Source organism: Pteropus medius, unplaced genomic scaffold (assembly GCF_902729225.1).
Source record: "Pteropus medius unplaced genomic scaffold, Ma_sr-lr_union100, whole genome shotgun sequence".
Classification (NCBI taxonomy): Eukaryota; Metazoa; Chordata; class Mammalia; order Chiroptera; family Pteropodidae; genus Pteropus; species Pteropus medius.
In genome coordinates, this window is record NW_024349800.1 from 54,143,871 (window position 1) to 54,169,868 (window position 25,998).

A 25,998-nucleotide genomic window follows, 5' to 3' on the forward strand; every position below is an offset into this window, starting at 1 on the left:
CCATCATTGAAACCATTTCAGAGCTAAGAAATCTGCCAGCATGTCCTTGTGTCCTGTCTTCTACTCTTGGACTATTCTTCCAGCCCAGCTCTGCTGATGCCGTGCTGGCTGCGGAGACCACGCAGCTCCTGAGAGCAAGAAGCGCATGGGCGAGGAAATTAAGAACGAGCACACTTTAGAGACTGTGAGTTTTCTGAGGACGTTGTGGGGAAATTTTTCTTTCTTTTTTTTTTTTGCAAAGCTTCTTTTCAGATTTCCACACTTCATCATTAAAAATTATAATGATTTTCAAAATGTGTCTTTGGCAAAGAAGGTTATGTTTGGTCTGGTAAAAATCCTAGCAGCTTTCTCTTTTAACCAACAGCTCATCTAAAACCTTTTACTTAATCCAGAACATGAGAGAACTTACAATGAAGTTTAGTGGGTAGGAAACCCAAAATCAACTGATAGAAAACTAAGCTTTTCTTGGTTGGAGCCTGCATAATATCTTTCGCACTTATGTATATAACTACTCAGAGCAATGTCTGTGGAGTTGAATTCAAAATCTTCAAGTGCCAGGAACAACAATTGTGCTAGATTTGGTCCAAGAATATATATTGAGACTAGAAAGAGGGATTTTCTAAAAATCTGAGTGTTGTTTACTTTCTTAATATTGCTAATAAATGGAAATGCTACTGTGTGAAACCCTGGTACTTTTTTTCACATATACAATGAATATGAATGACTATGTCTTGTTAATTCTACATCACAGAGTAAGCAGTAAGGCTACCATCGAATAGTTAATAATCACCTGATAAAATACTTTTGTGCATTGATAAGGACTATTTAAATACTTCTAACTCATTAATAATTTTATTTGGATTTCACTTCTCTGTTAAATATCTCTAATCCTGAATATTAGGCTTCTATTTGGGTTCATATCTCGAGAACATTTTGAATTGTCTTAATATTTGCTAATCATGTAAAGAATTCAAGTACCATATTTTCAAATTAAGTTTGCTTTTGTTTAAAGTCTTTCTTTTAAAAATATATGGACTCAGCTAAGCAATCTACATTTTATTGTATTGTAAGCAAATACAGAAAGAAGCTTTTAGAAAAAGTTACCATATATCAATTTTTTTTCAATAACATTTAAAAAAGTATAACCAGCCACAAGCAAATTATCAAAAAGATTGACATGTTGTAAGACTATGAATTTAGGAACTGGGTAGCTAAACCATATTATCTTCTTCAAGGGCTGCAGAGAAAAGATTAGCTTACTTTGATTTTCAGCAGCATGGTAGACTAAATCCTCTGAAAGACGCTCCTGATAAACACCATAATTGCTGGCTAAAATATTTTAAACTCTTTTTTAAAATGAATGACTGACCTGAAAAAAAGGCAAAGATCTTCAGAAGAAGAAAAATATGGGAATTAAATGAATACCAAAGTCAGCTCAATGAAACCACATAAGTATTGGAAGAACACGTAGGTGAGTTCCACTTTAACTTCAATATATAATAAGACTTTACTACTGTAACTCAAAATCTAGAAGCAATAAAACTGGGAGAAAGTATTTGTGACAGGTATCACAGATAAAGGACTGATATCTCTAATTCTAAAGAACTTTTAAATTTGGGGAGAAAAAAAGACCAAAAATTTTTAGAAAAATGGGAAAAACACAGACAATTCACAAAAGGAGATACAAAAATGGCTCTAAAGCATATAAAAAGATTTTTACCTTCACTCATAGTATGAAAAATGCAAATTAACGCTACACTGAAATGTGAGTATGACAACGTACTCTGTTGGCAAGACTGTGGGAAATAATTTTAGACATTGCTGGTGGAACTACAAAATGGGGAAAACCCTATATGGAGAGGAATTTGGCAGTATCTAACAAAACTATGTATGTATTTATCCTCCAACCCAGAAATCCCCTTGCTAGAAATTTACCTAGAGGATACACCTCCAACAATACAAAAATTAATATGCACAAACTATTCACGGTAGCATCATTTATAATTTAAAAATTTTGGAAACTACCTAAATATTCAAGCACAGGGGATTGTTTGAATAAGCTAATATACACAATGGAGTACTATGCAGGTATAAAAAAGAATGAAGGTAATCTCTATGGATTGCTGTGGAGTTATATCTAGGAAATATTATTAAGGGGGGGAAACAAAGTGCGAAAGCATGTGTATGTTATGCTACCTATTGTTAAAGAATGAAAGGAAAAGAAAATAAGAAAACATAGTACTTATCATCACAAAAAAAAAGAGGAACAGGATAGATTAACCAGAAAACAATAAAGTCTGTTATCAGTTAGGAGTAGGGATTATGAGAGGGATTGAAACTTCTTTCACTTTTGAAAGCAAATCATTATCCTACATATTCAAAAGGGAAATTAAACCAATAAGAAGAGGAACCAGGTGGAGAGGGGAGGGGGAACACCTAGAGCAGAAAGAAAAAGAAACAAATTTCAAAGGCCTTCATTTATCTTGCTTGCTGCTGCTCCCCTGTATAATTTTCTAGCCAAACGGTAAAATCTTTCCTCAGGTCTTGAGTATTTCAATGCTCATAATCACCAATATTTTGCTTATTACTATTTTTCTATCCTGGATGATCCTTGTTTTACTTCATTCTGATAAAAACTCTCATGTGGTTTATGGTGCTCAGCTCAGCAATAATCATTACAGGAAGGAAGTGATGGGTTGTGTCTGTTCTCCTGATAACGCTAGTTCTGTCAACATCTGCTATTGTCCAGCCACTCTGTACATAAGAATCGGGACAAAATGTTTGATTAGCTTTAAAAGTACACCTTGTCCTCCAAGACTAAGCCAACGAGGGTAAAGTCATTTTATTGAACAAAAGTGTCCCATGGTCAAGAGAAATTAGTACTCCCAGCAGTGAGCCACATTCCTCTTTGTTTACATCTAATGTTATGACTACTTAGAGCGCTAGAAAAAAATTTTGTGTTCTAGAACAGAAAGCAACTTTTAAAAGTAGCACAAAGTAAACAAGGAGAAAACTATCAGAGAATCATCTCAAGAAGTCAGCTTCGACTCAAGAAGTTATCCCCTTAAAGTATAAGCTTAGAAAGTTAAAAGAAGGCCCATGCAAATACAAAATAAACATAAGTCCAAGATTTAATACGTTTATTTTACTGAAGTTATTAATTCATAAGGGAACAATCAGATATTAAGACCAGCTCAAAGAAAAATTTGAATACACATGTTTATATATATGTGTGTATACATAAATACATATACATGGAATTTATATTTCTGAAATATCTTTGGAAGGTTGAAACTGATTTGCTAATAGATGTAAAACCAATTAATATTCGAAAGCTCAATAAGCTACTAATGTTTAGGCTTTTCTTTTTGACGGACAGAAAACCATGTTACCTCTTCCAAACAAAATTTATTTGCATTAGTTTCTATGGACAATAATCATATGTGCTACATCAGTTTTTTATGTTACCTTCTACCTCTGCAGAAAGTCCACAGAAACTCAGTGAAAAGAGTACACCTGTTTACAATTAGACAACCTCCCAAATGTACACTAGGTAACATCCAGCACTCCACAGAAGGGACATACATAAATCTCCTTTGCCCATTTCAATGTCTTGGACGACTTTTCCTAAGTAACACTCCACAGACACATATAAGAAGGTAAAAAGAAGCCAGGGTGGTCCCCAGTTAGATTATGGCCACAGAATGGAAAAAGAAAAAGGGCAAAGTTAAAGCTGATGCCCTTCCCTTTCACTGAGGCTTAGAGTCTTGACACACAAAAGCAAGGATTGCCTTCTTTCTGTTTTCTGCTGTCTTTCCTACCTTGCTGACTGGAATGCAGAATGCCCACTTGACGGTGGGAGAAGAGCCAAAAGAAAACACCAGGAACCAAAGTGGATCAGCTATTATTTCAATAGCATCATAAATGTTACTTTAAAATCATGGAGTGGATTTACGACACCAATGACCCAGTCCAGATGAGTGGCAACATAGCTGACTCTATCTGCAGCTGCACTTAGAGCTAATGCTTTTCTTTTAAAACGCTGTTTTTTTAATTCGTTCATCTGTTCGCTTAATGATGTTAACATTTGGAAATTTTATTTTGCTAATTACTTTGAGTAAAAGAAGCGTGATGCATAAAACATCAAATAGAAAAATGTATTACTTTGGAAATGAATATGATATTCAGAGTCAGCATAGGTCAGAAATAATAGTGAGTGAGAGAGTTTCCAAATTCGAATCATCACTTTGAACTGAACTTACGAAGAACAACAAAAACTTATCAGAACTGACTGAAGAGCACTGGGCCCTTCGGTGCAATCAATGGTGATGAAAACAAACTTTCATCTGTGGGCAGGTAGAATCAGATGCAGAAAATCCATACGCCTCTGTAGTAAAGGTATTTTCTCATCAAAACCTCAAGTACAAGTAAGGTGACAAAGCAAAGGAAGAAGTTTTCAATGAAAATCAAAGCTACTTTCCTTCAAGAGAAAACCACTGGGTAGATGCAGTTGGTGGGGAGGGAGACTTACTCACTGGAGTCTCATTCACAGGAGCTTGGGAAAACAGGTGAAGTTGTCATGGAAACTGCCATCCTTCCAACAATTACCATTTATGCATAGCTTATAGATGCCCTTGCAAATTTTATTTAAAAAAAAAAAACACGTGAATTTCTTCTCCATAAAAGTACACAAATGCAATTTTTTAAATTTATTTTATTTCATTGAAAACTTATTTGTTCAATAACCTGGTATTGACATTGCATAGTGGAGAGAACGTTGAATTGGCTCTGCCACTGACATAGGTGAGTTTACATAACCTCTGTGGGTCTCAGTTCCTCACCTGTAAAATGAGAGGGTTGGACTAACTGACCTCTATGTGCCCTTCCAGAACTACTATTGTATGTGTTCATGGCTGAAGGAAAATTCAGCATTCCTTAATGGAGGATCTTGCATTGGAATCAGGCAATCTTGGTGCAAGGGGTGGCTGGCCCCTTGACTCACTCTTTCTTCGCTCTTTCCTCCTGAGTTCTCCCTTATGTCTATGGTCCTTGGTTCATTCTTTGCAGCTACCATTATGCTGACTTCAGAAGGACTCTGCATATCCTCAGGTCCACAATGGACACAGTCTCTTACCTTGGCTCTCCTGAATAACACTTAGATGTGGCTTAAAATATACAAAGAGAGCATCACACCTCTAGAATAAGTTGGCTTATAAGCTATGACTTACTCATTCTCACTTTGTGATCCACTATGCTCCACTCAGTTTAGGTCTCATCCAGAGATAACAAGACAACCTTGAACACTCTTTACCCATAAATGTCCTTATAGAAACATAGACTTCTCATAATTCAGGCTCAGAGAAGGTAAGAAAGGCCCAGTTATTTCTTTTATCAACTGAATTCCTCTTTACAGTTGTTCTGACCTTACGTTTGCCTCTTATCTATATGATCGACACCAAGAATAAACTTTTGAAAAGACCTTACCCTACCCTCACCCAATCTCCAATCCAAGAGACATGCCTTGGAAGGACTTAGTATGATATTTATATTATATTAGAACACAACACAGAAACCTCAGCACTGAAATAATACAGTGGAAAAAATACATATAGAAATAGACCGATACTATAGATTTTGGTAATTGCTATAGTACAGATGTATTAATCAAGATTAGAGTTGGTGCATATAAGAGAAAATCTAACTAAGGGCAGATTAAGCACAATAAATAAACCTCTCTCAAGCGAAAGAAATTCAGAGGTCCAAAGTCCAAGGCTGTTAGGGCAGCTTTACAGCATCAATCTCTAATTCTTCCTTCATTCTGCCTCACCATCTCTGATGTGTGGTGTTCATGCTCAAGGGAGCCTCGTGGTCCAAGATGGATGCTAGAGCTCCAGCCAATACATCCATATTCCAGTCAGCATGTAAAGACAGAAAGGGCCGGTGCCAGCTGTCTCCTCCATTCGAGAAGATTTCTTGGCAGTCCCACTCAGCATCTATTTGTATTTCATTGGCCAGAGATTGATTAATTAGTCACAATAAGTTTGGGAACTGGGTGTATCGTCACTCCAAATAAAATGAAGATTCTTTCATGAGGGAAGGAGGGGAGAACGGATATTGGATTGACAGTAAATTAGCCATCTCTGCTTCATCAGGTGCATACAAAGTACAGTAGAAACTCTGGAGGAGAATGCCTGAGGCAGGCAGGAAAGGTTTCGCAGAAGAGGTTTGGAATTTGAGCTAAAACGAAAGGAACAAAAGGTATTAACTAGCCTCCCAGTTGGTGAAAAACATCCTAAGCCACACAGATAGGATGTGTAAAGACAGAAGAATCAGAATACAACTTGTAAAGAATCTCTAGATAGACTCCTGGAGGGGTAAGATAAGGCCAGAATGGAATATTAGGGCCAGCTCATGAAGACCTTGCATGCTGGATAGAGGAGTGTGGGTTTTAAGACGGAGCTGATGAGCAATTTTAAGCATGAAAGTGACACAGTCTGATTTTCACAACTGAAAGATCATTGAGCATTTACACTAGGAAATGTTCATCAGTGAGCTGTGCAAGGAGAATTCTGTCTCACCCTAAGTGGCTCATCCCAATAGTCACTAACAGATGCTAAGGACATCTCTGGTGATAGGAGGGACAGAAGGAGGAGCAAAGCAAATAACTGGGCTAAAATCACTTTCAAAAACTTTGCAAAGACAAAACGCACACACATTATAAACACATTCCAAATCTGTGTAAGTTTTCAGGGAATCTTGGGGCTTGAATACACATAAAAACTGTATTCAAGCCCCCAAAATTAAGGTGGATAAAAAAGTAACAGATTTAATTCTCATCTATTCTTTTGTTATGCCTTTTATAGATCAGTCTCCCCCAGGACCACTTAAATTCTATCTCACTCTTAACATAAAAAATTGGAGAGCCAATTTTTTAATCAAAAGTCATTTTTAGGATCAAAGAGAAACATATTTCTAGGTGGATAGTATGTTAGTTATATCTCGAAGCATCATGTGGTGAGGGGTATTCAACTACAATTAGAGATGATATTCACTGAAATTCTCAAAAAAAAAAAAAATCAAATGCCTCCAAATCAGGGGAGGAAAATTGAATCTTTTTTCTCCCAGGATATTTTTCTCAAGTACTAGCGGAAGTGCTAATGAGAGACAGGCCTCCTTGCCATTCAGTGACAAATGTAATAGGTTACATGAAACCACAGAAAATGAGTCTATTTAAAAATGTCAGATACAACACTAAAGGAAAACTCAGTCTTGTATTTTTTCCTCTTGATCATGGCCTAATGGAGACAATTCAGAAATGATTTCTTCTGAACTTGGTGATATTCATGATTGAAATAGTGTTGCTAATGATAACAATGTGTAGAATTATTACATGGAAAGTACCAATAATGCAAATCATATGGTCTGTAGCTACAGTTTCCTGGCAAATTATTTTTGCCTAGGCATATTTGATTACTCAGAGATTAGCATACTAAACGCAGATTTGTTCTAACATATAGAGAATTGGGGATATAAGAACAAAAGTAGACAATTAACCAAATTTTCACTTATGCCAGCTTTGCCACATAAAATAATGACAATGTATGGCAAGGGGTATTGAACCAAAAATACTATTTTCAAATATTTTTGGCATCTTATGTTTCTTGTGCTTAGATCTATCAATAGTGTTTTATAAGACATATATTAAAATAATTGCAAAATTATATGAACACGTGTTAAAACAAAGGCACAATTCTTAAGATGCATATTTTAAAATATCTCATAAATACTACCTGACATCTTGATTATACTTTCAAGAAAAAAATTAGAATATGTTCTTTTTCTTATTTAGAAGGATTTTTTAAACTATCTTCATATCTCATAATGTTTGTACATCTGATGGTTACAGGAGACTATTTTTTTTCTTCTGTAAGCGACAACATTTATAAAGATATATTATGCTGCTATGATTACAAGTCATTTCCACTGGTTTTAAGGAGTAATTAAGTTAAGATTAATTTCTTGCTCCCGTTACATGTCCTTCGCTGGTTGGTTCCACTCTATTCCATGTCTTCTTCATTCTGAAACCCTGGACAAAGGAATAGCCCCAATATGGAGCATACTGATCTTGGGGCAGAGAATAAAGGGGAATGACAGAATTCCACAATGGCCGAATCCCACAACAGGTCACCTGTTAACATTCCATTGTCCAAAACAAGCTACATGGCCAAGCTTGATATCGATGAAGCACAAAATACAATCTCTCAGTGGGAAGGGCAGAAAATTATTGGAAATAATTTTATTGCTTAAGAGACTCCCCAAAAACATATTTATCCAAACAATAGGTCATTCAACTATCTTCTTCACAGAACAATAGATCTCTCAACTGGGCAAATCTACTTGATTATTATCAAATGACTTTACTCATCAGTACATCAGACATGATACAAACAAAGGGAAAGAGGAAATTTCATAACTGAAAAATTTCTATTTACAAATAAGACTCAAGTCGGGAAAAAAAAAAAGGATACCAAGGAAAGCAGAAGGGAAGAATCATATATAAAAAAACATTCAACAATAAATTTAAAAAAATATATATGAAAAACTATTATGTTAATCCAAGAACTCCTTCTTTGAAGAAAACTTTAAAGTATATCATCATTAACCTTTAGGTCATCTTATCAAGTGGGGAAATGAGAGCTACCACAAGAGTACAAAGTTGGAATAATGGAATAATCACAGATATAGAGGAAACTGAAATATTCATAAGTGACTACTTTGTTCAACTCTAAGCAAATAAACTTGAGAACCTGAATTAAGAAGATGGTTTTTAGAAAAATATAAATTATTGATAGTTCTAATACTATTTAAATTATTCCAGAGCATAGAAAATAAAAAGAAGTTAAACTTATAAATTCTTTTTATGAAGCTAGTCTATTATTGGCAACAAAAACTTTAAAAGAAAGCCACAAATTAATCCTACTTACAAATATCAGTATAAAAGTCTACGTAAAATATTAGTCAATAGAGTATAGCAGTATATTAACGTAATATTTTATGATTATTTATGTCTTGAGGAAACTCCCAAAATAGTACCCTTCATCTCCAACTTGGTTCTGAAACAACTGAGAAGTAAAACTAGGAATAGAGCATATAGAGACCAAAACATCATCTTGATTTTTGATAAAGGCTATATTAGGGTCCATAGGTAGAATGCAAGTCAAAAGGGCCTGCAAAGTGAACCGCTAAGACTTACCCACTTAGATGCAGTGTTCTACGGGGTGAAGACTTGTCCAGGTTACATCATGGAGGAGCAAAGACCTCCTACTCCCTGTGGGAGCCTAGCTCCAGGAAGAAGAAAGACAATAGCTAAACATGCATAGTTTATTCTTCTAAAATGTAAATACCAACTAAGTCACTCTATTCCACCCCCACCACCCCCCGCGAGGCAGAGTAAAGGAAAGGATCATTGAGTCCAGGAATGTTAAAATAATTGAGGTCCCTCGCCATAGAAATAAATAATAGGAGTGAGAAATGTATTCTAACTTGTTGCTTTTGTTGGTTTTTTTTTAAAAATTCACTTGGTTTGACCATTAATGCCTATAGTCTAAATGCCTCGAGAGAGAGACCTGTTGGGAGAGTCTTGCTCCTACCCTCAGGGGCCTGCTCCACCAACAACTGCTCTCTGGCTGTCCTTCTCAGACCACTGATAGACAAGATGGATTTGCCCGGAAGAAATGGCTCAAAAGAGTACACTATTTAACAGATCCAAGGCTATGCTGTGATTCATGCTCAAGGCTGAAATTTTATTTTTTCTAAATTGTATTTTCTATTTTAAATTTTGTCCTTGCTGTGCTGTCTAAAACAGACTATCAGAGGTTCTGCAATGAGATTAAATGGCAGCATTAAGGTACTCCGATGGTAAAATGTTAACACGGATTGTTGCCTTAGAAGCCTCACATGAGGATACAGTCAGCTAAATTTATTTTAAAGAAACTGAATATAGATTGGATATTAAGATATTAAAGTTATTGTTAATTTTGTGAGGTGTGACAATGGTATTGTTCTTTTTCATAAAGTTCTTATCTGTTAAGAAATTCATACTGAATTATTTGAGTTAAAATAATATGACACCTGGAATTGTAAATATTCCAGCAGAAAAACAAACAAAAATTGGTTATGGGAACATTTGTAGAGGTATTAAGTGTTAGTTTGTAGATATGTTTAGCTTACCTCAAAAACCTAGGAGTCTAATTCTACCTAGGCAAGTTAGAACAGTGACATTTGAGTGTTGAAACATGTAGGAATTTTCTGAGCTAATGGGGCAGGATTACCAGGGAAAATAACAACATTCTAGGCAGAGGACATGAGATACATAAGGGCACAGAGGTTTGAAAAAGGATGTTGAAATAGACCTGAAGAAGCTTGGAGCAATTCTTCAGTAAGAACTGTACATACTCCAGTGATAAGATCTGAGCATCATTAGTCCTGATTGTGCAGAGTTGAGACTAGAGTCAACTTTTCTCTACTGAGTCATACCATTTCAGACCATTTTACATATTTTGTTAAATTAACCTACTCATTTAGAATGCCATTTTTTTTCTCTCCTTTATGCAGACACTAGCCATCTTTTAAGGCAGGACTCAAGAACTCCTTTCAGTGGAAAGCTCTCCTTACCCAATTTATAGGTCACTAAATCTCCCCTCTTCTGACCTTTAAGACCCTGTGATTCAATAAGAGCACTTGAAGATGAGCTTTCTACAAGATCCAGACAGATTTCTGTGGGCTGATCTCATCCCCTCAGCTACAAGGGGTTACCTTGAACCAAGCTTAGTGCAATGCTTAAAGTGTTACAAGACTCACCATGAGGGATATGTCCCCAAACATAAGGAGAGTACTAGATGGGGACAGCCAATCGTTCACACATCTTTGGGGTTGATATCTCAGTTTTACCATCGGGCGGAGGGAGGTCCAAAAAAAGAAAACAGAATGTGGTTCCCTGCCCTCTATGAAATGTTACAAAAATGGATGATGCCAGAAGTAAAAGTTGAGATATTGTAATAATACTGGAAATTCAATATTTCTTTTACATTTTTCTTTAACCCTGTCAATTTCAATTAAGGATTCTAAAGAAAACCAAGAATGAAAGTGGGATCTAAGACTAGATTTGAACTCTTTGCTACTGATGTGACTACATTTTGGTTTTTAAGAATTAGACTATGAAAAGACAGGCAAGCATGAGACTCTTTTAAAGGTATCTAGATCCAAGAAAACAAAAGTCCAACACAAAAATTATGTCAGAGAAACAGAATAGCAAACATTTTAGATCCTCTGCTGTGTGGTACCCAGCACTGTAGAGGAACCTCTCTGTTGGATAATTCACAGAGAGCGAAATCATAGGCTGGGGCCTTATTAAGGTTTCTCTGAAAGTTCAAAACAAATATGTTATTCTCGTTGGTTTGGGCTGAAAAAAGAATTTCTTTGCAATTTTTAAGGTCACAACATAATGTATTTTTAAACTTTAAACTTTATAAACTAATACACATGGCTAAGCTCAAAGAAAGCCAAACATTTGAGGAAAACATAAATTAGTTGAGTCAATTAGCTTTCTCTCTGCCAAGACTGCTTGTCAAAAAGTCACATCAAACAGGAATAGTCAGCAAACAGTGGTGCAGTGAACAGAGGTGCAGTGAAGGGGGAAATAGGCTTCTGTCATGGTTGGTGGAAATAAGAGAAGTCATTATATTTTGGCAACAGCTAGAATTCTGAAGCTTGAAACCTACCTAGCTAATATTATTCACTTGTTTGCAAAAGAGATATACGGTCTAAGCTTTTATTTAGTTGGCATATTAGTTTCCTATTGTTGCTGTAACAATTTACCAAAAATTTAGCCACTTAAAATAACACAAATATGTTATCTTACAGTTCTGGAGGTAAGAACTTCAAAATCGGCTTCAGTGGGCTAAAGTCAAGATGGTGGCAGGCCTGTGTTCCTTCTAGAAAGTCTAGGGGATAATCTGTTTCCTTGCTTTTTCTAGCAATTGCCTGGTTGCCTGCATTTTCAGTTTGTGGCCCCTTCCTCTATCTTCAAGACAGAAGCATAGCAACTTCTGATATTTCATTTTCCTTCTCCTCTCCTCCCTTTCATATACTTCTCCCCTCCTTCCCTTTCTTTTTCCCCCCACCCCTGACTATTGCTTCCATCATCTTTTTTTTCTCTCCCTCTACTTCCATGGTCATATTATTGTCTCTTACTCTGGCCCTCCTGCTTCCCTCTTATACAGACTCATGTGATTATATTGGGCCCACCTGGATAATTCAGGAAAATCTTCCCATCTCAAGATCCTTAGCACATCCACAAAGTCTTTTTTGTCATGTAATGTAGCATATTCACAGTTTCCAAAAATTAGGACATGGACCTCTTTGGAGGGTCATTATTTAGTCTACAAGAGTTGGATACATAGATGACAAGGAAAGACACTTTATGAAAAATTCCATTCTTATTTTATTGGAGAATACAAAGTCTCCATTAAAAAAATAAGAGGGAATGATTTGTAAAAGTACTGTAGCACTATACTTAGCCCACAAAAACCTTGCTAAAAAGAGCAATTATTTTCTAAGTAACCCAATAAAATGGGAACATACCGTACTCTAAAGGAATATTCGTCTGTAGCTAGTCCCAATCTCTATTTTGTTTTTAATTTATAGAGATAGTTGAACAACATCTCCCATATTTTTCTCATCCTCAATGTACCCTGCAATGCCACTAAAAGTTCCTTTATGGTGTGGTTTTACTGAAGAGGACTAATGGATCACATTGATGTATTAAAACAAAAACATTTGAAGTTGCAGTTACATTATATGTGGTGAATGACCTTGAAAGTCTTAAAAGAATTTTTTCTTATATCTTTGCCCTTTTTTTTCTTTTTCTTCCTCTTGTTCCTTTTTACATAAACTTCAATCTACATATCCTAGTTCAAAGGGTGTCTAAACCAAGAGTTTCAACTTTCTATGTAATGGAATAATAAAGAAGACAGGAACATATTTTACTAATATGCAGGTCTTTCTAACATTCTCATAACATCCACCAGAAATATTTTTTTCTATCGTGAAAATCCAAGCATTACCTATTTCTCTGTCTCACTCTCATTGCTATTGTGGGCCCTCCATCTCTCCTGCAAAGTGTCCCCAACTACTCTCTTACCTCCACTAAATGGTCCCTAATAATTGTAGCAGTTTCTAGGACTTGTCTTCAAGGGTCCCTGCATAGTTGATCCGGGCCTTATCAAAAATGCAACCATCTTTCCTCTCTTCCTCTTCAATGATGTTCTCATGAAATGACACAAGGCTCTGACACTATCTCCACTGCAACTTCCTCTCTATACGTGCTGCACATGGTTGACAGTCCCCTGAAATCATTTCATGTCCATGGGACACTGCACAGAGGCTTCTCTTCTCAACAAGAGGCAGATTTCTTTGGTACCATATTCTGTCACAGTGGTTCCTGAGGAGCACTGCCTTGAGATTCAAAAACTTCTCATGGATTTTGTGGGAAAGTGACTTCTGCTTCCTATAATCCTTCTCTCCCTGGGACTCAGAGATGAGTCCATATGAATTGGGCAAAAAAGGGGCCATTTATCTGAGACCATCATCTTCGACAGTCCTCAAGCTTCTTTTTGCCTTCTACACCTACGTAAAACATTTAGCACAAAACTCGGCACGTAGTAAATGTCTGATAAATATTAACTGTTACTATTATCTGACAAAACTCTCTCTGGTCATTTACATTCCTTAGAGTTCCATAATTAGCCTGTTCTATATAAGCCTCGACTTATATTTTGAAGCTTTCTTTCCACAAATTATTCCTTGCCACCTAGTCATGAAGTTAAATAATCAGAAAACCCTGCATTACATTTTTTATATGTGTGGATATTGCTAGATCAGTGACATGTGTTGTCAGCCCCTGAATGCTTTTATAATAAATCCTGATGCCCCTGAAATAGGTCAGCCTCTGGCCAACAGCAAGTGAGGAAATGTGGCTGGCCCAACAATCACGTGATTGAGCTTAGCAGTGGATTCTTCAGCCTCAGTGGATCTTTGAGATGTCTGCAGGCCTGACCAACAGGCTTGGCTGCAACCTCATGAAAGACTATGAGCTACAGCTAGGCTGAACCCCCAAGATTGAACCTCCTTGGTTAATTTTTCTGGCACAAGCTTATTTAATGAAATCAGAGACATAAAACACTTGAGACAATCCATCATAAATGCATATACAAGAATTGGAAAAACTGCTGCATTAGTGAACCACAGTCATTGGAATTTTTACACACACTGAATTGTGCATTAGTAATGAGGGACAACATCTTGAACACATCATGTACTGTCACTGTAATGTAATCACTCATTTATTTTGTCTATTTGTTTGTTTCCAGATTCTGTGGCCACATATTAATTCTGACCTCATTGGATTGCTGTGAGGATTAAAAATGAGTTACTTAATGAAAATCTCTTAGTACAGTAAGTAGTTTTTCTAAACTCATCGCGCTACTTATTATATTTAGGAAATAACACTGAAAAGGGGGAGAAGTTATAAACAAGAGGAACAGTGTACCTCTAACAACTGGTTCAATGGTGGTGCCTAGTACTGGAACGTTAAATACAAAAACAGTAAGGCTACTGTTCTATGTGTAAAAGAGATCCACTGATAATTTGCTGGTCTATTCGTCTACTTCTCTCCCTGGCTATAGAACTATGTCATATTCACGAGTGCATTTTTGGACAGATATATATCGACCACTTGATCTGTGTCAGGGGTGAACATGCAACAGTTCACCAGACATTGTGACCCTTGTCTTCATGTCGTCTGGGTGTGGTAAGTTCAAAATACCTCCAGAAGAGACCTCGTGAGCATTTTGCTAAAGTTCCCAGTAGCAGAGGCTGGCTATATTAATGCTAATAAACAAAGTCAATTGAAAATCAACTTTCCTGTGTATGTGGCGAAGAGATAACTAACAGTAAAGGAGAACGAGAAAAATTAGCAGAAGGGAAACAAAAAGGGGAGAAATGGAGACTAGGGGGAGGGAGCTGGAAGTATATCAAAGATGACTGAAATTAGAAGGGAGTGAAATTCAAATTGAAGGATAGAGAAAGTTCCTGCACCGCTACACCCTCCCGGCGGTACAGCCGGATGCAGACCACACTCCACGAACCTGGGTCGAGCATCTTCGGTGCCGCGCGTCGTAAAGGCGTCGACTTCCCGGAGCGGCGCGCGGCGCGGCCCTGTGACGTCAGAGGGTCCGGGACTTCCGGTCCGGGGGAAGCCGTGCGAGAACCGTCACGTTACAGCCGGGTTTCTTCTTGGCGGACAGGTGAGGATCTTCCAGCGCTCGGGGTTACTTTACAACGGGAAGGATGGCCGAGCAGGCACGCGGGAGCCGGAGCCCTTCCTCTCTCTGGATCCTCGCCGAGCCGGTGCCGCCCATGGCCAGACGGGGCGTAAATAACGGTGCTGCGACCACCCCGGGTCTGGAGCCACTTTGGCCGGTACCCGCTTTGGCTGCTGGCTCAGTGATCGCTCCTCTGAGCGGAGGAACGTACCATTTGTACTAAATGCAGCTCACCTGTGGGGCGTCTTATGATGTCCCGACTGAGGGAGTTGGGGACAGGATGGCCGGGGCAATGGCTGGGAAGAAGTGACAGGGAGAGGCCAACGTCTGAGCCGGTGACTCCAAAGAGCTGAGTTCTTTTACCAATTAAGCCTCTAATTAGCCCTGGGAAGTCAGCCTTCTTCGGTGGGTCTCCCTTTCCCCACTTGAACTTACCCCACTTGTCCATCAGCGGAGTCATTAAGCGCTCTTTGGTTTGCACTTAGGGTTCTCAGAAGGATCAGCCCCCTCCCTCACACCTCTCCCAAATTTGTTACAACCGGTACACTTGAAAATTGACTTTTGAGCCAATCTCCGAACTTCACAGTCCCCTAAATACATGTTGGAGGTTCAGCATTAGTTGCTTTAATAATTATCTATGGCGCCGGAATCAAAACTGCTCTGGCTCCCCTGAATTTAGAGTGCAGCATTTTGGGGAAACTGTTGAGGCTTTCTGTTACCTCTGCCACTTGCCATGCGTCTTGGTATTTTACTGAAGTAGTTTGTGCCTCAGTGTTTCTCATCTGTAATATGGGGATACATTAGTATCCACTTGATAAGATTCTTTTATTAACCGAGATAATTCATCTAGCATTTAAAACAGTGGTTTACACACAATAAGCTTTGAAAGGTCGGCTATTATAAAATGATCCACCCACACCCACTTCACAGCTTTCCTGATGTTCTTTGCAGTAGGCATTTAGTGTTCACACTGCTTTTCATTTACCGGCGTGCCTTAACTGAACTCTCACCTTTGGGGGTTTTTTTCCCCCCCAACACAAGACAGGATGCAAATTGGACCACTTTATTCCTTGATTCGCATGCTTAGAAGCAGCAGAGTTATGAAAAGAAAAAATTTTCCCTTTTTTAAGGTAAAGATAATTCAACAGGTTCATCATGAGTATATAGTACGTGCTTTACTTTTAATATTTCCTAGTATCAGTGGTCGTGGATTTTATATTCACATATAAACTTACTCTTCTGACCCAATTGCACAGGTTTGAGAAGAATCTCTCTGGTAGTTACTATGTTGTCATTAAAAAGGGCAAAGTTAGACAAAATATGAAAGTTGCAAAATTACTAGTCTCATGACCACTATCAAGCAGGAGCAAGAGACTTTCACAGAATCTTAGTGTAAAGTGCATCGTACTCTACAATATTATGCTATTAATTTTTTAGATTCTATAGTATCGTATAATAGTTCAGAGTAGTCTATGACTGGAAAATACTAGAGTAGGAGTCAGAAGATGATAGAATTGCCATATATGATTATATGATTTTTCTTATAGTATCTTGATATGGTGGATTACATTGATTGATTTTCAAATGTTGAACATATTTGGACGAGATCCCACTTGATTGTGATATATAATTCTTTTTACTACATTGCTAGATTCTGTTCGCTGATATTTTGTTAAGGCGTGGATTTGAGAGGTATTGATGTGTAGTTTTCTTTTTTGTACTGTCTTTGGTTTTGGTATTAGGATAATATTTTCTACAGTCTTTAGTGATAACTGCTATTTCATTCCTAATATTAGTCATTATGTCTTATCTTTTTTTTGTCTTTTTCAATGGAGGGTTATTGATTTTATTAATCTTTTTCAAAGAAAGCTTTAATTGATTTTTCTCTATTTTTAATTTTATTGAATTTTGCTCTGATATTTATCATTTTCTTCCTTCTGCCTGCTTTAAGTTTGTTTTGCTCTTCTCTTTCTAGTTTCTTGATTATTGATTTGAGACCTCTCATTTCTAATGTAAGCATATAAATTTCTCTTTCAGCACTGTTTGTGTTGCATCTCACAAGTTTTGATATTTTGATATTTTCATTTTTGTTGAGTTCTGTGTATTCTTAAAATTCCCTCTGAAACTTCCTCTTTCGTCCATGGATTACTTAGAAGTGTGTACTTTAGTTTCCATGCATTTGGAGATTTTTACCTGTTGTTTTTATAATATTGATTGCTACTTTTTCCATAATGGTCAGAAGACATTAGCTATATGATTTTAATTCTTTTAAATTTACATTTGTTTTATAACCCAGAATATGGTATATCTTGGTGAATGTTCCAAGAGTACTTGGAAAGACTGTATTCTGCTGCTGTCGACAGGAGTATTCCGTACATATCAGTTACATCGTGTTGGTTGATGGTGTTCTTCAGTTCTTCCTTATGCTGTTGATAGTTTGTCTAGTACTTCTTTTCATTGCTGGGAGTCTCCAACTATAACTGTGGATTTTTCTGTTTCTCCTTTCAGCCCAGTGGTTTTTGTTTCATGTATTTTGAGTCTCTGTTTGGTACATGTACCTTTAGAATGTCCTCTTGGTGGGTTAATCCTTTTATCATTATGAAGTGTACTCTTTGTACAGTAATTATTTTTGCTCTAAAGTCTATTGTATCTGATAGTAATATAGCCAATCTTTCTTTAAAAAAAAAAAAAGTACTATTAGCGTGTTATACTTTTTCCATTCTTTTATCTTAAACCTACCAATATTGTTCTGAAGCGACATTCTTGTAGGCAACATGTAGTTGGGTTATGTTTCTTTTTAAACCCACTCTATCAGTCTCTCCTTTTAACTGGTATATTTAGACCATATTTAAAGTAATTGTTCAAATATTACGGCTTAAGTCAGCCATTGTATTGTTTTCTGTTTGTTTCCTCAGTTTTTCACTTTTCTGTTCTTCTCTTGCCCTCTCACAGGTTACTTGAATATTTTTCAGAAACCCATTTAATATATTTATAGTCTTTTTGAGTATATCGTTCAGTTTACTTTTTTTGGTGGTTGCCACACGTAAAACAGTATACATACATTACTTACCATTTAGCCTACTTACATTGACATTTTACTCTCTGACATCTAGAAAATTTACTTATATTACGTCCTTTTACATTCTCCACTTTTTAAATATAATTGTCATATTTCTTCTACATACACTGAGTACCACATGAAGTGATGCCGGAACTTTTGCTTCGACCATCAAATATAAGTTAAGAAACTCATGAGGAGAAGGGTAGTCTATTACATATTTACCACTACTATTATCCATTCCATTGTTCCTCCTTTACTGAAGTTTAACCTATTTACTTACTAAATTTCTGTTCAGAGAACTGCCTCTGGGAGAACTTTGCTTCCCCTTCATGTGTGAAGGATAGTTCTTTCTGATATGAAATTCAAGGTTGACAGTTCTATTCCTTCAGCACTTGAAAAATGTGCCACTTCTTTCTGGCTTCCATGATTTCTGATGAGAAATCTGCTGACATGTGAATTATTGTTTCTCTGTAGGTAACATGTCATTTCCCTCTGGCTGCTTTCAAGACGTTTTTCTTTGTTAGTAGTTTTCAGATGTTTGACTATGATGTGTTTTGTACTTCTTTGGGTTTTCCTTTTGGGACTAACTCAGCTTCTCAATTCTGTAGGTTTATGTCTTTTGCCAAATTTGAGTTTTCATTCATTATTATTATTTTTTTTTTTAAATATTTTTCAGCTTCACACTCTTCTCTGTTCCTCTGGGACTCTCATCATAAGAATGTTAAATCATTTGTTACCTTCCTACAAGTCCCTAAGATTCTCTCTTTTTTTTAAAGTTTGTTTTCCTCTTGTTCAGATTGAATAAATTCTGTTGATCTATCTTCAGGTTCACCGATCCTGTTCTGTCAATTTAACTCTACTATTAAGTGCATCAGCAAGTTTTTTTTTTTTAATTAATTGTATTTTTCAATCCTATAACTACATTTGGTTCTTACTTTTGGAAAGCATTTTATCCTTCAAGGAGAGCTACTTTGAATACCCATGTAATATCTGGGCAAAATTAGTGATAGCTCTAGATTATGTGTGCATATAAACTAATCATTTACTCAAGATTTTAAACCTCTGTAAAATTCTCTTTGTAATTAGCAGAAGCACTATGGACAGATGTAAATTTTCTCTCCTTGCTTCAGGCAGTTCCTTATTAGAAACCCTAATAAAAAGGAAATGGGGGAGGAAATGAAGAAGGTAATTTAGGCTTTGGTAAGTGGCAAATAGTAGTATCTCATGAGCAGGTGGAATGGGAATTTTGAAACTCTAGAAAAAAAGAAACCAGGAATCAGAGATGAAATTAAAAATTTATATTTGCTCATTAAAACTTGTAAAGTAGTTTTGTGGCATCCAGATTCAGAAAGCTCACTACTTTCCCCCTTTTTCACTGGAATAACACTGATGCTTTTAAGTAGAACAGGTAATTTTCAGTGGCCATACTTGAGATTTAGGTAATATTGACTCATCGATTTGATTTCTGCCCATTCCAAATAATTAATAATTAACCATGGACCCAGTTGCCAAATTCGCTGACAGTATGGCTGTGGTTAAGAAGCTCTTTCCCAATAAGTATGAAAATTTAATATATGAAACAGATTTTTTTTTTAATTCAGTGGGCAAAGATGGTTATTTTAATTAAATGGTTTTAGCACAAGTAGCTCTCTACCTGAAAGAAGACAAAGTCGGGTCCTTATCTACATGGAATAAAGGTGTAAATGTAAAATGTAGAATAATAAAAGTTAAAATAAACATCTAGGAAGCTATATGTAAAGTATAGGAGCCCAGAAAAGGGTTAATAGCGGTATATGAAGTTCTCTTACAAACCAATAAGAAAAAGATAAATAACCCACATGGAATCCAGACAAAGGATATGAGTAGACAATTCACAGGAAAGAAAGTCCAGAAGACCAGCAAACATGAAAAGATGTTCAGATACACTACTAGTCAAAGAAATGCAAATTAACAAGTGAAGATGTTTATACCTGAGCACTACAAGAATTAAAAATAAAGGTACCACTTTTGATGATAGGATTGTAGGGGAAAAGATACCTTCCTAGATTGCTAGAGAAATTCTTACACTCTTTTTGGAATGCAATCTGGCAATAGCTATGAAAATTCAACCCAATAATTCCACACTTGGGAAGCTAGACATTAGAAACAAAAAAAACTGGTGTATATGGATAATATGTAAGAACATGGGGATTTAAGAATACTTATTGCAACATCGTTCCAAAACACTGGGAAATAATTGAATGCCTTTCAACAGGAAGATGGCCATATGAATTATGATATATCCACATTATAGAATCATTAAAAATTAGAGTTACACTATTTGACTTGGCAGGATTTTCATGCGTTACTAAGTATAAATGCAAAATGCACAGAAGTGTATATAATATGTTCCTATTTATCAAACACTGACAACTCATTTTTTAAAATGTATGTAAATGCTTATATACGTTTGTATGTGATTATAGGAAAGTATGGAAGACTTGATACTGAGTTAATAACATGAATTAAGAAGCGATATGCATGGAGGCGGAGAGACTTAGAGATGAAGTATGCAAAAGATTTAAAAAATAGTATACCATTTTTTAAAATTCCAGCATATGTTTTATCTCATTTATTCATTTAAATGAAATTATATATGTGAGTGTATAAGTGCAAAATTTAAAACAAAGAACATTGAGCTCTGTTGTCATTCAGACATCTGGGTTCCAATTCTGACCTGACCACGGTCCAACTTACTAGTTAGTTGTGTGACCTTACGCAAATTCCTTAATGCCTTTCAATCAAGTTTCTCCTCGCATGTTTTTTGCTGGGTTAATGGCAGTATACAGAGATAGAGGGAGAAGATAATGGTACCCATCTCATAGGATTGTTGTCAGGACTAAGTGATATGACATTTATAATCTATTTGGCTTATAAAAAGTACGCTTATAAAAAGTACGCTTAAAATGTTGAATCTTTACTAATGCCTCAGTTCTTTTGCTCATTGACATTTATCTATTTAAAAACTTGCATTACCAGCCCTTCTTAAAACATTCCCCTCTAGCTTACGTGACATTACATATTTTAGTTCATGCCCACTCCTCATTGTTTCTTTTCATTCTTTTGCTGACTTCTTTTTCTTGCTTATGGATATTCCCCAAAAATGCAGCAGGAGCTGTCAAAGAAGCTTTTGATTTTGGTGACTGGGAAAATAATGGTGCTCCAAATGACGACAGAGAAGTCAGCCTGTAGGGTTGATTTTTAAAACGAGATGATTTTGAGTTTGTTATTCGGATTTTCTAGATTTTTATTGACTTTTTTCCTTTCTTATCCTGTCAGATACTAAGAGGTGTGTTAGAATCTTCCACTATGATTGCGGTTTTATTTATTTCTCCTTTTACTTCTGTCAGTTTTTAATTTGTATCTTTAAAAGCTAAAATATTAGATGCATGCTCGTTTAGAATTTTTACAGTCTTCTGGTGGATTGACTTCTTGTCATTATGAAATGTCCCTTTTTATTTCTTGTATACCTCTTGCTTTAAAGTTTAGTTTTTAAATCTGATTTTAGGATAGCTATTCCTCTGTTATATAACAAACATTTAATATACAGAGATCACCAGCATGTTAATGTTTGCTAGTAGGCTTATTTTAAAAAATAGAACTTGAAATAAAGCTTCCACTGCCATTTTTGTATATGTTTGTACTTATATTGTATTTTGATAACAATTACAAATTTTGTATCTGTTCCCTGGGCCTTTAAAAATTTAACTTTCACTTGACCGGTCACCAGATATTTTACGAGTAGGTTTGGTACTAGCCCAGGAATAGCACTAATTGATTACCGGTCAAGGCTCAGACGCATGCATGCTGTGTGCTCTGCTCTGTGTATTTCAGAACAATAGCACAGCCCACAACTTACATTTGATAATGTTATGTATAAAGTTTTCATCATTTGAAGAAGTTTAAGAAGCTTCTTATTCACCTTATATGATAAATAATACAAGTTAGATATTGTTAGTGCTTTAACTTTGAAAGAAAACTATCTTACCAACTCTGTCAAATATAATGTAGTTAAAGTGAAGGTTATCTGGACATTGCAACACAAGTTTTTAAAAACTTCTGTTATTTGAATGGATACAATAGAATTCTTACTGAGAAGCCAAAATAAAATACGGACATTATTTGAATGCTAAAGCTGAATAAGACTCATTTATAACTTCACTTTCAAATATTTTTGTTCATTTGTACAGCTTCATTGTTCTCATTGGCTGACTTTATAATAAATAAATATTATAAATTTGAACCTCTAAAATTTATACTGATCACATTCTGCTTTTATGTTATATATGGTGTCTAGGTTTATATAAGAATTAATTGGAAAAAAATTATTTTACTAAATAAAATTAGAAACCCATTAATATAAGCAACCGAACACCTATATTTAGGTAAGTAAGGCTTGCATAATTGTATAAATTGTATCCACACTTGGCTTTTATCCAGCCTAAGCCTTGCTGCTTATCAAAACTGTTTTCTTTAAAGATTGCGTCTTGGCTGTGTCCGAAGGCAGGACCATCAGCCTTTAATAATATGTAATTAAGATACATTGTCCCATGTTCATCTGACACTTGTGGTAGACTGGATTACCTTGGATTCTTAGGTAAGGAATCTTTTGAATTCTCATACTTTAAGTTTTCTTTTGCTTTTTTATTTGGCTGTGTGGGATTCAGAAGCATCAGAATGAAGTAAAATAAAAAGCTGTTTTATAAATACATTAACTCCATGTTTCTTAGTTGTATTTAATTGAGATGTTTTAGAGTTGTAGTTATTTTTTGTTTATTTTTCAATTTTTATACACTGTGCTTGAGTTCATACCTACTTGATTTCTCATTAATTTTTTGTCTAATCAAACTCCCAAGATATTTTCTTGAAATTAAGTATTTATGAATTGAATATTGTTAATAACTTTTATTCTCTTCTGGTACAAGTATTAAGTTTAACCAGCATCCTCTCTATCAGTTCTTTAATTTAATATGGTGTATAACAGCTAAGTTTTTAATTTAATACTGTGTATAACAGCTAAGTGTTTCTAACACTTAAATGACATGTGATCTTTATAAATCTACTGTATTTCGTGACAGTTTTAGAGACTGGGCTATAGTGACATTTTTTAGTGAACTGAAAATCATCCCATGTTTTCTTTTTTTATTTATTTAGTCAGTCAATATATTTTGAATGGAGAGGGGTCCCCACTTTATAAATGAAAATTTTTCATTTTCTAAGTAGTTTTATTTAAGAAAATCGGTTTTGGACTTCGGGTTACACATAGAGAGTGAAATATATATGCTTAATTCTTCTCTCTTCCTAAGTCCACTGAAAGGACAGTAAAAGTAATAAAGAAAATAGAAGAGGTAACATAACATCCGGCTAGAGAAGCGGATTTTAGAAATGTTAGAAAGCACATGGATAGATTATAACCAATTTAGCAGAACTGAGCAGTTTCGATGGAACATAGTAGTTGATCATAAGATTGAACTATAATTTATGTAATAATTTTCTTAATGTTGAGTGATATATATCATTTTTAGTGGCTAAGTATTGATATATCATAATTTACTTAACCATTCTTCCATTAATGATCATTAGGGTCTTCAGTTTTTTAGTATTATAAGTAGCATTCTATAAGTAGCATTTATTCTTTTAAAATATACATATATTTCCTGTTCAGAATTGATTCCTTAAAATTACTGAATCAAAGTTAATGCCTCATGGATATTATCTCATTCTGCCAGATTGCTTTCTAAAGGCCATTTTCATTATTGCCAAACATATATAGAATCTTCCATTTATCTACACCCTAGCCACCATTGCGTTTACCTTAAGACTGAAGTTCAGTCAGGGGAAGGATAGGTAGTGTTTACAGTGAATTCTTGACTATTGTGCTGTGAGAGCGTGGCATGGCATGAATAAACAAGGAAAGCTTACCTGGCTACCTTTACTGCTGCCAGCTTATGATAAAGATAGGTGCTATGAATTTAGAGAAAGAAATTTCCTTACTTGGGGTGCTCAGAGAAGACTTCAGGTAGGAAGTAGGATTTGAGGTGAGTCTAGGATGCAAAGGATTAGAAGACAAGTATTTAAATAGACACATATATCAATCCAGATTTAACAAAGGGAAACCACACAGTAAACTTAAATAGTTAGTTGAATGTAAATAATTATTAAGCTATGGTAGGAGAGAAACTATAAAGTTACTATATAAAGAGAACTCTAAAAGGTATCCCAGGGCTGAAAGAAAGTAACCTGGGAACATGGGTTTAGATCTCATTGCAGAAGGCAGGGTTGCAGCCCACGGGATGCTAGAGAAGTCTGGTGGGCTACCTGGGCCAAAGCTGGTCCCAGGCATTTTGTCAGCAGGTGAACTAACACTGATGAGAAGATGTGCAGAGTAAATCATGGTACTTCTGCAGACGTGAGGCCTGGAGCATGTGGCGTCTATATTGGAAAGGCCACAGTAATAACCCTTGGGGCACAGGTGAGTTGAGGCATAACCCCTCATGACCCTTTTTACAGTTCTATCTGAGAGAGTACAAGGGCAAGCCATAACCCCTGTATTTTCGCTGTCTTTACCTGATGGATACGAGGAAGTTGGGACACTGCTTTGAGTACTGCTCCAGTGGATAGTTGGAGAGGCCTCCCTCTGTAGCAACCTAGAGCTCTAGTGGGCCAAGTAGTTCCAGACTGCTGTATGGGACCAAGTTCAGGTGGCTGGCTCTTTAGAAGACCATCTTGGCAGTGCTTCCAGTACATATGTGCTGAGGGTTAAGGTTGCAGCCACCTAGTCTGGGGCACAAGCCTACACTCTCTGGGACTCTTGCTGCATTGCTGCTGCTGCTGAGTAGAGAGCTGGAGAAAGGAAGCATGTAGCAGCTGGCCAAATGCTGAAGATAGCTGTACCCTATAGACACATAGCACTAGAGCAGGGCTTTTGTTTGTTGTTTGTTTTTAATCTGGCACTATTAACCTTTTGGGCTAAATGTTTGTTGTGAGGGGCTGTCCTGTGCACTTAGGATGTTTAGCAGCATCCTGGCCTCTACTCAGTAGATGTCAGTAGTACCCCGTCCCCTAGTTGTGACAGTGAAAACTATTTCCAGGTATTGCCTTGTTTTCTGGGGGCAAAATTATCTCCACTTGGAAATCACTGCACTAGAAAGACTTCACAGCCTGAGCAGCAGAGGTGGAGAAAAAAGGAAGTACTCCAGAAACCCAGAAAGAACACCCCTTCCTCTGCAGTGTCTCCAGGGCACTCTTCTGACAAAGCTTAACATCATGTCAGCTGGCAGAGAAAAAAAATTTTAAACGCCCAGAGCCAGTTTTCCAGAAAAGGCAATGAAGAATGAATTTGCAGCTGAAGCAATAAATTGATAACCGGCATAAGTGCAGCATGCACTCAAGAAGTGGGTGAGGAATAAGTGATTTGCAAAGTTATAGGAGCAGAAAAGCATGAGGACACTGAGGAAGTGCAAGGACGGGGCAGACTAGAGTGCAAGGTCGATGTAAAGTGATAGGAAGAGAGAA

At 36.3% G+C, this 25,998-nt stretch overlaps 1 protein-coding gene and 1 long non-coding RNA gene across 10 annotated transcripts in view; one reads left to right on the plus strand and one right to left on the minus strand.

Annotated features, from left to right (window-relative positions):
- Positions 1 to 15,398, minus strand: part of LOC120621910 (uncharacterized) — a 73,619-nt gene extending 58,221 nt beyond the window's left edge. The window contains exons 1-2 of the long non-coding RNA XR_005658338.1: positions 15,207 to 15,398; positions 9,254 to 9,338 (exon numbers count right to left, since the gene is read on the minus strand). This is a non-coding gene — a long non-coding RNA (uncharacterized LOC120621910). The remainder of the gene's footprint in view (positions 1 to 9,253; positions 9,339 to 15,206) is intronic.
- The window catches only part of LDAH (lipid droplet associated hydrolase), an 85,297-nt gene continuing 74,526 nt past the window's right edge, over positions 15,228 to 25,998 (plus strand). For 8 of the 9 annotated variants that reach the window (XR_005658336.1, XR_005658337.1, XM_039887753.1 and 5 more), the window contains exon 1: positions 15,228 to 15,365. The gene's annotated coding sequence lies outside the window, so the exon portion shown is untranslated. Of the gene's footprint in view, positions 15,366 to 20,909; positions 20,992 to 25,998 lie in introns of all 9 variants that reach the window. The other variant, XM_039887757.1, reaches the window with a different exon arrangement.